Consider the following 9,479-nt stretch of genomic DNA (forward strand, 5'->3'; position numbering starts at 1 on the left):
ACTTGGTGTGCAATTAATTTGTCTACGAGATTTTATTCTATTTTTAAAACTTTAAGTATTTAAAATGGATTAAAAATCATGTCTATAGCCCGAGTTTCCATCCCCTGTTATTTTATATAAGAATATTCGAGAAAGTTTAGGGGAGATCACTCCCGGTTTATTTTTTGCACGATTACAATACTTTCTCTATACTACGTATATACGAGAAAGTAAAAACATAAATATATATATATATATATATATATATATATATATATATATATATATATATATATATATATATATATATATATATATATATGTGTGTGTGTGTGTGTGTGTGTGTGTGTATAACGATTTATAATACACCAAACATGCAACAATTCAACAATTGTAATTCGGCCAAAGAGCACTGTTAGACAATTTCAAGCCAACGCTTTCTTAAGATTTTAGCATTACCCTCGGAAACGGGCCTGTTTGTGTTGTATCCGAAAGTAAAAGCGCGCTCCGTTGATTAAAAAGGTTATCAAGAGCAGGATGCCTAAACCTAATCCAATGATGTTCATGGTCTTCACCTTGTCCGCAATCTTTTTGGCCTCCGAGTATTTTCTTTTAATTTTTAGTTTTTCAGCCTGCGGAGAAGGGTAACGCAGTGGTCAGTTATGAATGTTTTCATTTGGATACATTACAAATTGATTGGACATCTCTGAGAAATATAAGCAAACAAACTAAACATTTTTTTACCGAGGCACAAGGTGATTCATTGCCCTAGATAATTCTGTTAAAATCCGCTTTTAATAAATCTATTTTTATACATTTTTGCGGACCAAATGTTTTAGTATTCGCCTGCCTAATAAATATCTGCATATTCTCAAAATGGACGATCTATCAATATTGAAAAATTATAATATTGTAAGAAGCTTATTTTTGCCTATTTGCTGTGAAGAAAACAATTTGCATGTTTAAATATTGGTGCTATCCTTGAATTTGTTTTTATTTTTATTAGCTTCTACAAACAAATTTAAAATTTAACATTCAATGTAACCAAATTAATGTAAAAAAAAAATACGTCCATTTAAAATCTACATATGTGGCTGAATATTCTGATCTCATAGCTTCGGACACATTTTTACAAACTTACCGAGGGAAAGAAAGAGGTGCGCACATTCGCTCTTATATATTAGGATGTTTTATGACGTATAAGTGAAAGATAAAAAAACCACACTTACATTAGATGAATACACCAGTCCAGCTATACCTAGGGGTAGACAGCAGAAGAGCATAAAAAATATGCTACAGCATCTGTAACTTGGAACATCTTGGAATGGTTCCTAGTCATACAAACATATATATATATATATACATATATATATATATATATATATATATATATATAACACAGAAAAGTGGTCATATTATTACCTCTGGCATTCGTGTGCCAAGCGCATACTGCCCAGCAAACATGGGCTGAGATCCCATCTGTGGTTCAGGTGCATCTCTCCGATCGGGTGAGTTCACCACTGATGTGTTATCCCTGTAACTCTGTACATAGGATGTGGGCTGGGGTTGATTTTGTTCCACGTTGTTGGTCCTGGAGTAACTTGGGACTGTGGGTGGGGATATGGGCGTGGCGTAGGTGTTGTTGTGAGCATCATAAGCCCTCTTGGGGTAGGCTGATGTTTCATTGTGCGAATAAGCTTGTTGTTCATTTCGGACCGGGAAGATGTCTGAATAAGGAGGCGGGTTGTCTACGTTGGATTCACGAGGTTCATATTCGTCGTCGTCATCGTAGTATTTATCGTTGTCTCCAATTCCCTTGTAATGATCCCTTTGGTCAGTCAGTTGGTCAGCTGCTGTCGACTCATCATATTCATAATCGTAGTAATCCTGGCCATAGCTCTCTGTGTGTCCTGCTTGATAGGTGGATCGTTGGTCCCTATTCTGATCATACCTTCGTTTCTGAATGACGAAGGAAAAACAATATCGGTTTAGATATTTTAGTTGTTAGTATTAAAAAACCTCGTAAAATATGCTTGAAAAGTCTATGTATAAATACTAAATTAATTTTTTTCAATTTAATTCCCCAATGTAAATGTCTAACTCTACCCCAGGCTAATCATCAATCAGGCGTCAGTGCAACCGTGGTTAAACCCGCGGTGGTTAAAATCCTAACACTTTTTGTTTTAACCTTCATTGTCTTGTTTTTTTTCTGGAGTTTAACTTTTAGCCCAAGACTTTTAGCAATTTCCTCTATTTTTTGTGGTTTTTCTTGGATGTCTTTTTGGGCATGTGAGAGTAGAACCAAGTTATCAGCAAAGTCACCAAGTGATTGATAAGTTCCCAAACAATTCCTCTTGTCTTGTCCTCAATGGCTCTTCTCATAATCCAGTCTATTACCACCATAAAGATGACAGGTGAGATAACACCGCACTGTCTGACACCAGTTATTACCTTGAACCATTCACTTTGCTGATGTTCATGTCACACACAGCATTGGTTATCAGAGTACATGTCCTTGAGAATGTTTGTGACTTTTCCTGGAAAGCTAAATATCTTTAGTATCTAGTGATGGATAGTGGATGCTATCAAATGCCTTATTAGAATCTATGTAGTTGATGAAGATTTCCATTCCAGGAACTGTTACACTATGGCGCGCAAGACAAATATTTGGTCATTACATAAACCGTGAAGAGCTGAAGCCAGTTTGGTCTTCACGAAGGATCCCATCAATTCATTTCCTCATTCTTTGTAATAAGACTCTGCAGAAGATTTTTGCTGGCACTGACAGGAGCTTTTTAAAATTGACATATGCATGTCTCATAAAACGATCCGGTGTAAAACGTTCAGGGTACACGCACTGCATTCAACAAGTCAACCAAGTAGATTACATTGTGCTCAAAACAAGTTTAAAAAGTCGATGTTTGTTGAGAAAAGAAAAACATGGATAGCATTCTGACTACATTATATAAACACAATGTGTTGTTTACGTTATGTACACAGTCATGGTGTTCTATATAATATAGACAGCCATAGTGTCCTGGCGATGTTCTGTAAAAGACAATAATGTACTGTGAACTTTGTTTAAACAGACATTGTTGTGTTGTTTACGTTTTGTTGACAGTCATAACTTTTTGTCTACGTTATGCAAACAGACATAATGTGTTGTCTGCGTTATGCAAATAGACATAATGTATTGTCTACGTTATGTAAACAAACATAATGTGTTGTCTACGTTATATAAACAGACATACCGTGTTGTCAACGTTTTGTAAACAGACATAATGTGTTGTGAACGTTATGTAAATAGACATAATGTGTTGTCTACGTTACTTAAGCAAACATTACGTGTTGTCAACGTTATGCTAACAGACATAGTGGTCTGTAAACGATGTATAAACAGACATGGTATAGTAATTCCACAGTCATGTATGTAAATAAGCAGTTCCACGACTTGAGCTGTGTAGAGAAGGTTTAAAACCGTAAAACCGATCCTAATGATAAAACACAAATTTATAATTAGATTAAATATTGTAAACTGGAACACGGAGTTGTAAAACTGAATGATCTGACAAAAATGTACACACCTTGTGGCCTTGGTCTGAGAGCTCGACACCACTCAACGGGATACTTTTTTCTCCGCCTCGGTCCATGGTCTAAGTGAATTGTTATAGAATAGAGAGTTTAGTGTATGGCCATGTTTTAAAGAAATGTTTATAGAATAGAGGAGTTTGTTTCTTTAGAGCCATTTCGAATGCAATGGTAATAGATTATTGACGTCTTTTTTGTAGGTAATAGAATAGAGAACAAACATCATGCATTTTAATTTGAAATTGTAAACATTCTTCTTTAGACCTCCACATCCATTGGGCAGATGAAGTATAGTTCATGCTTTTTGACCTCGAAAGATGAAGAGATAATGTGATCGTTACTATAACCTAACTGAACTAAGAGCCAATCAAAGCCGAGCGGACTTATACCTGTATTCGAACTTGAAACTTTCGGGTTAGCAGTCTAGCGCTCTATAGCTATGCCACGCCGTCCCATATTTTAATTGGCAAATGCAATAGATCAATTTTAATCAATACCTTCACAAAGGTAATAATAATAATATTAATAATAGTTATAATAATAATAATAATAATAATAATAATAATAATAATAATAATAATAATAATAATAATAACAAATAAAAATAATTATAATTATTATTTGTTATTTGTTATTATTTGTTATTATTATTATTATTATAATTATGATGCTGCTGCTGATAAAGATGATGATGATGATAATAATGACAGCAATAATAATAATAAACAACTGTCTTTATTTACGTTTAAAGGTTGCTTTTGCGTGTAAACATACGGATATATGTATCAAATCTAATATTAACGGGTTTCCTGATAAAAAAATTGAGAATCCTTGTTCTAAATCAAGAACTTAACCAAACAGGATGTGATGTAACGAGCTTAGGAAGGGGATCAGGTTTACAAAGTTATTATTAAAGGCTAACTTTCTCGGAAAACATTCTGGCTTAATGTTTTTTTCATAATGAACCGTAGGTTTCTATCTTATTTGAGAGCCGTCATTACCTAAATAATAATCTAATCTTAATTTTTTTCCAAAGGTAACTGGTTGCTTTTGTTCCTATTTCTTTTGCTTTTTTTCCCCAGTCATATGATCGGCGTCCCTTTTCTTCTTCTCATTTTCTTTTACACAGTGAAATGAGGAAGTATTTTAATTATACAAAAAAACACGTGATTTTAATAAATTTCGACGTTTTAAACCTTCCTGAAGTTGGAATTTTATTGTTTTGAAAGTTTGTAAATGTGCGTGTATATATATATATATATATATATATATATATATATATATATATATATATATATATAATATCTGTGTGTGTGTGCTTGTGTGTTTGTGGTTGTGTTTGTGTGTAAACATAATAATTTGATAACCGTCGCAATTGATAACATTTCTGTATTATAGTCTAATTGTATTTTTCTCTTAACTTTTTTCTTAGGTTTTTTAGTTTTTTAAAAAGTCGATAACTTGAGCATCGTTAAAGAGAAAACTTCACATGTAAGTAAATAAGATCAGTATTGTATGCGCAGATTTCTTTTAGCTTTTGATCGATTTTCGGTATACGGAAGCGGTACTTTATTTCACCATAGATTGAGTACATTTTCAGTTAAGTATACAAAATTACACGTGTAAGTATAAAGTCTTATACGTACAATGCCTTTAATGAAATGATCGGAAAAGGTACTTAACATTTTGCAGGTTTCTAAAATACCAATAATTTTAATATCGTTTAGTTAGGTGGACGACATTTCATATATAATATTAGATTCTATCGTAGCATTTTTTTTTTTCATTTCTGGTAACCCGGAGTATTTTGTTGTATTTCCGATTTCTGAAAAGCATTGAAAATTTGATAATTTTATATCACATGCGTTTTATCAGAAAAAAACAAAACAACAAACAAACGGTATTACCGCAAACTTATATACATCTGTGGCCCCTTTGCACTTTATGTGCTATCCAAAATATAACTTTTATATCACGATATATATTAAGATTTAGATGAGCTCTCTTCCTTTTCCTTTTCTATTTGTATTGCTTGTCCAATATCACCAAAATTTCCTTAAAGGAAAGTATTTAAATATAACATACTTAAAATCATGAATGGTAATTCTATGCATATACGCGTGTTCTTCTTAACCAATTACTATATTACCGAAATGAGTAATATAATCTTCAATCTCTGTTTTACTGTTTTATCTTTATTTTCGATTCAACGGTTCTTTTCACAAACTTTACCAACAGCTCAAGTGATTAAATAAAGCGGGTATCTTGGTAGCCAATAAAAAAAAAGTACTACCAAACCTGCAATGAAACAAATCCACAACCTACCTGGAAAATTGCTTGTACACGAATACACTGTCACCGTGTAACTTTGGGTAGGACTTGACTGCGCATGTCACCAAACTGATTCGTATGTAAATCGTCTTAGAAGCTAATCGACTTAACGCAATATTTATAATTGTATTTGCAAAACTTGAACAATGAAGAGAGAAACATGCGTAGCGTAATCAGAAGGAACAAAATTGTAACCGGCTATGGTTGCTGAGTAATTGTAAAATATAATTAATGTGTACTTGTAAAATATTTGTGATGTGTACATTTAATAAATAGTTGATTTGCAGAAGTAGATATTTTACATATGTAAAATATGTTTGATTTGCAGAAGTACACTGGTTGTTGCGGTGAAATTTATGTGATTTAGGAACACAGGTAAATTTGGATCTTTTTCACAGGTAAAATGTAGTTAAAGTTTACATGTGAATGTAAAGGTAAAGGTAAACTGGTTGAATTTATCATGTAAATTTGGATTGATGTGAACAGGTACATTTGCAGGGAAGTTTTTTGTTTTTTTTTAAGTTTTCAAACTGGATGTGCTTTAATTGTGGTTGATGTGTAAAATGGTTTTGATGTGTACAGGCAATTTGTGGGCAACGTTTACTCTATTTCTTTGTCGGACTTGAGTTTGCAGAGAAGCTGATATATCTTGCTATTTCTTTTAAATTTCTCCTTTGTAGATTCATCATAATGTTTCCTTTGTGGTCCTAGGGGAGCAAAGGGCTGCAGTTACACTTCTCCGCCGGACTAGGTTGTGGGCTGCTCACCTTATCTGTGCCCACGTGAGCCCAGCGGCCTTTGCCTCTACTTCTACCTTTCTTCTCTACGATCTCTTTGTCCGACCCAGTTTCTTTTTCCTGATAATTACCAAACTAAAAATTCGAATTTTACCAATCGTGTTGATTATCAATATTTACCATTTTAAACAACATTTCGAATTTTACCACCTCGTTAACCAAAACCAATGCCGGAAGTTAATTCTAAATCTTAGTATATGTATATAACTACACCTACTTCAAAGTCAAATCCCGTATGATTGCAAAAATGTCTGAATAGAAACATCAACTCAGCTATAATCAAATACTAAAATGGTAGTGATAAATTTAGCCAGAACTAATTATATGCCGATACGAGACCTTAAAAAAATAATGCAAAATAGATTGATCTAGGTTTGCAATTGAAAAAAAAATTCCAAAAAAACTTGATCTAAGCGAAAACATTCTTCATTGTATTTAAGCATTAATGTACACTTAAAAGTAAATTTAAATCTGTTTATAAAATACATTGAAATATACACCTAGGTTTTAAAAAAACCCAACCCCAATTCGCTAAAATAATCCAGTTATAAACCAGATTTAACTACAAACATAAACTCTAAAGTAGAACTAAACATTAAAAATATAATTAAATCAAAATCACTACCATCCAGTAATAGCCACGCAAGGTGGAACAAAAAGTCAAAACATAAGAACCCGTAAAAAAAAAAGCAACAGCAATATACTTTCATAACAGACGACATTTTACGTCTAATGTCTTCGTAATTCTGGCATACCGAAAAAAATATCTTACAAAAGATCTTTCAGGATTTAAATATTTATTTTGAAAAAAGAATGATTTTTGTCTATTTTTACTATGTACAAAATGTTTATATATTATATATATATATATATATATATATATATATATATATATATATATATATATATATATATATATATATATATATATATATATATATATATATATATATATATATATATATATATATATATATACGTGTATGTGTAGGCCTACACATACATATCTAAACATACATACATACATACACACACATAGCAGAGCTAGAAGAGGTTGAAGACTTTAAGTACCTCGGCAGCTATATATCAGCAAATGGCAGCATGGAGAAAGAAATGGCCATCAAAATAGCAATAGCAGCACAAGCTTTCAACAGACTCGCTAAGATCTGGAAATCATCCTCACTGCAGCAGAGAACTAAAATAAGGATCTATAAGTCAAATGTACGTTCTGTACTCCTCTATGCTGCAGAGTCATGGAAACTAAACAAGAAAGGAGAGAGCCGACTCAGAGGCTTTGAAAGAAGATCCCGCCAACGCATCCTCAGAATAAACTGGGACGACAAAGTCCCGAACAAGGAAATATGGCGAAGGACAGGATTAAACGACATTGTCTCAGAAGTTCGAATGAGGAGATGGAGATGGCTGGGCCATGTCCTACGCATCAGCAAAAGAAGACTCCCCAACATGGCGCTGAAGTGGAACCCACCCGGAAATAGAAAGAGAAAAAGACCACTGGGAACATGGAGGAGGGAGATGGAAGAAGAAGTGCAGGCTACTGGCAAGACCTGGCATGAACTAAAGTGGCTCGCCCAGGACAGGGTGGAATGGCGGAGATTTGTTGCTGCCCTATACTCCACAGGGAGTAATGAGGTTTTAGTGTAAGTGAAATATATATATATATATATATATATATATATATATATATATATATATATATTTATATATATATATATATATATATATATATATATATATATATATATATATATATATATATATACTCTGTTGTTTAGACAAAAATAAAATAGTAACCTAGGTGCTCATTAATGGAGATCACTCAGGAATGGACAAACTAGGATAGTTGTCGTTTAGCCTTAAAGAAAAACTTAGTTGTATTTATGTATTAAATAATAAGTCGACATGTTATGTTCTAGTGATATTGTTTGTTACAGTGTTGATTGTAGTCGGCCTATTTTGGCTGAGTTTTTTTGGTCGTCATATTTTTCTTGATTTTCTTTTGTAGTTAAATTTATATTGGTGTTTATCATAACTAAATCGGGCGTAAATGTTCCCCCACCCCTAAATCACAAAATGGCACCCTGGTCTCACACCGGTGGTTACCCGTTGTGTTACCAGGTGTTACCAGGTAATTTATGGGCGTTTAGTTACGTTTAATAACAGAGTCCCGAAGACTCCAATTGTGTAACGCACACGGTGTGAATCCAATCAGCCGTGTGGACAGTCAGATCCTAGCTTTCCCAAGGGCCAGCGCTGGCCAGTCGGTGAGCGTTCATGTCGCTCAGGTCGTAATCTGCCGGCCGTCACTGTTCCAGCAATCACCCTGACCGGATCGCAGGTTTCTCACGGCCAAACATCACAGCTCTGGCTATACCGCGATGGTCAGTCCATGAGTATGCTTCCGCATTGAATTTAAATGGTCTGTCCTTCACAAGGTGGCAGCCCAAGTGCTGGTCACCCGTCACCTGGACACCAACCTTCGGCGAAACAGAGGCGAAAAAGATGGTAGACAGGTGGTGGTCGTAATGCTCTAGGGAGATAAGAAGAGGTGAGCAAAAATAGCATATATAAGAGGAAGGGTGGCTATGGGGAAGACACAGATAGCTGGGGCTAGATACTACGGTATAGGCCGGATGGTGGCAGCTTTAGGGCCGCGAGGGATGGATTATTAGCCCAGCTGATGCATTGTATCAGTAGACTGATGTTTGTACCAGTGGCCGAACGTCTTGTTCCTGTAGACAGACGCTTTGTTCTTGTGGCTAGTTA

The sequence above is a fragment of the Physella acuta genome, unplaced genomic scaffold, assembly GCF_028476545.2.
Source record: "Physella acuta isolate Inbredline_101_S28 unplaced genomic scaffold, ASM2847654v3 ptg000875l, whole genome shotgun sequence".
Classification (NCBI taxonomy): Eukaryota; Metazoa; Mollusca; class Gastropoda; family Physidae; genus Physella; species Physella acuta.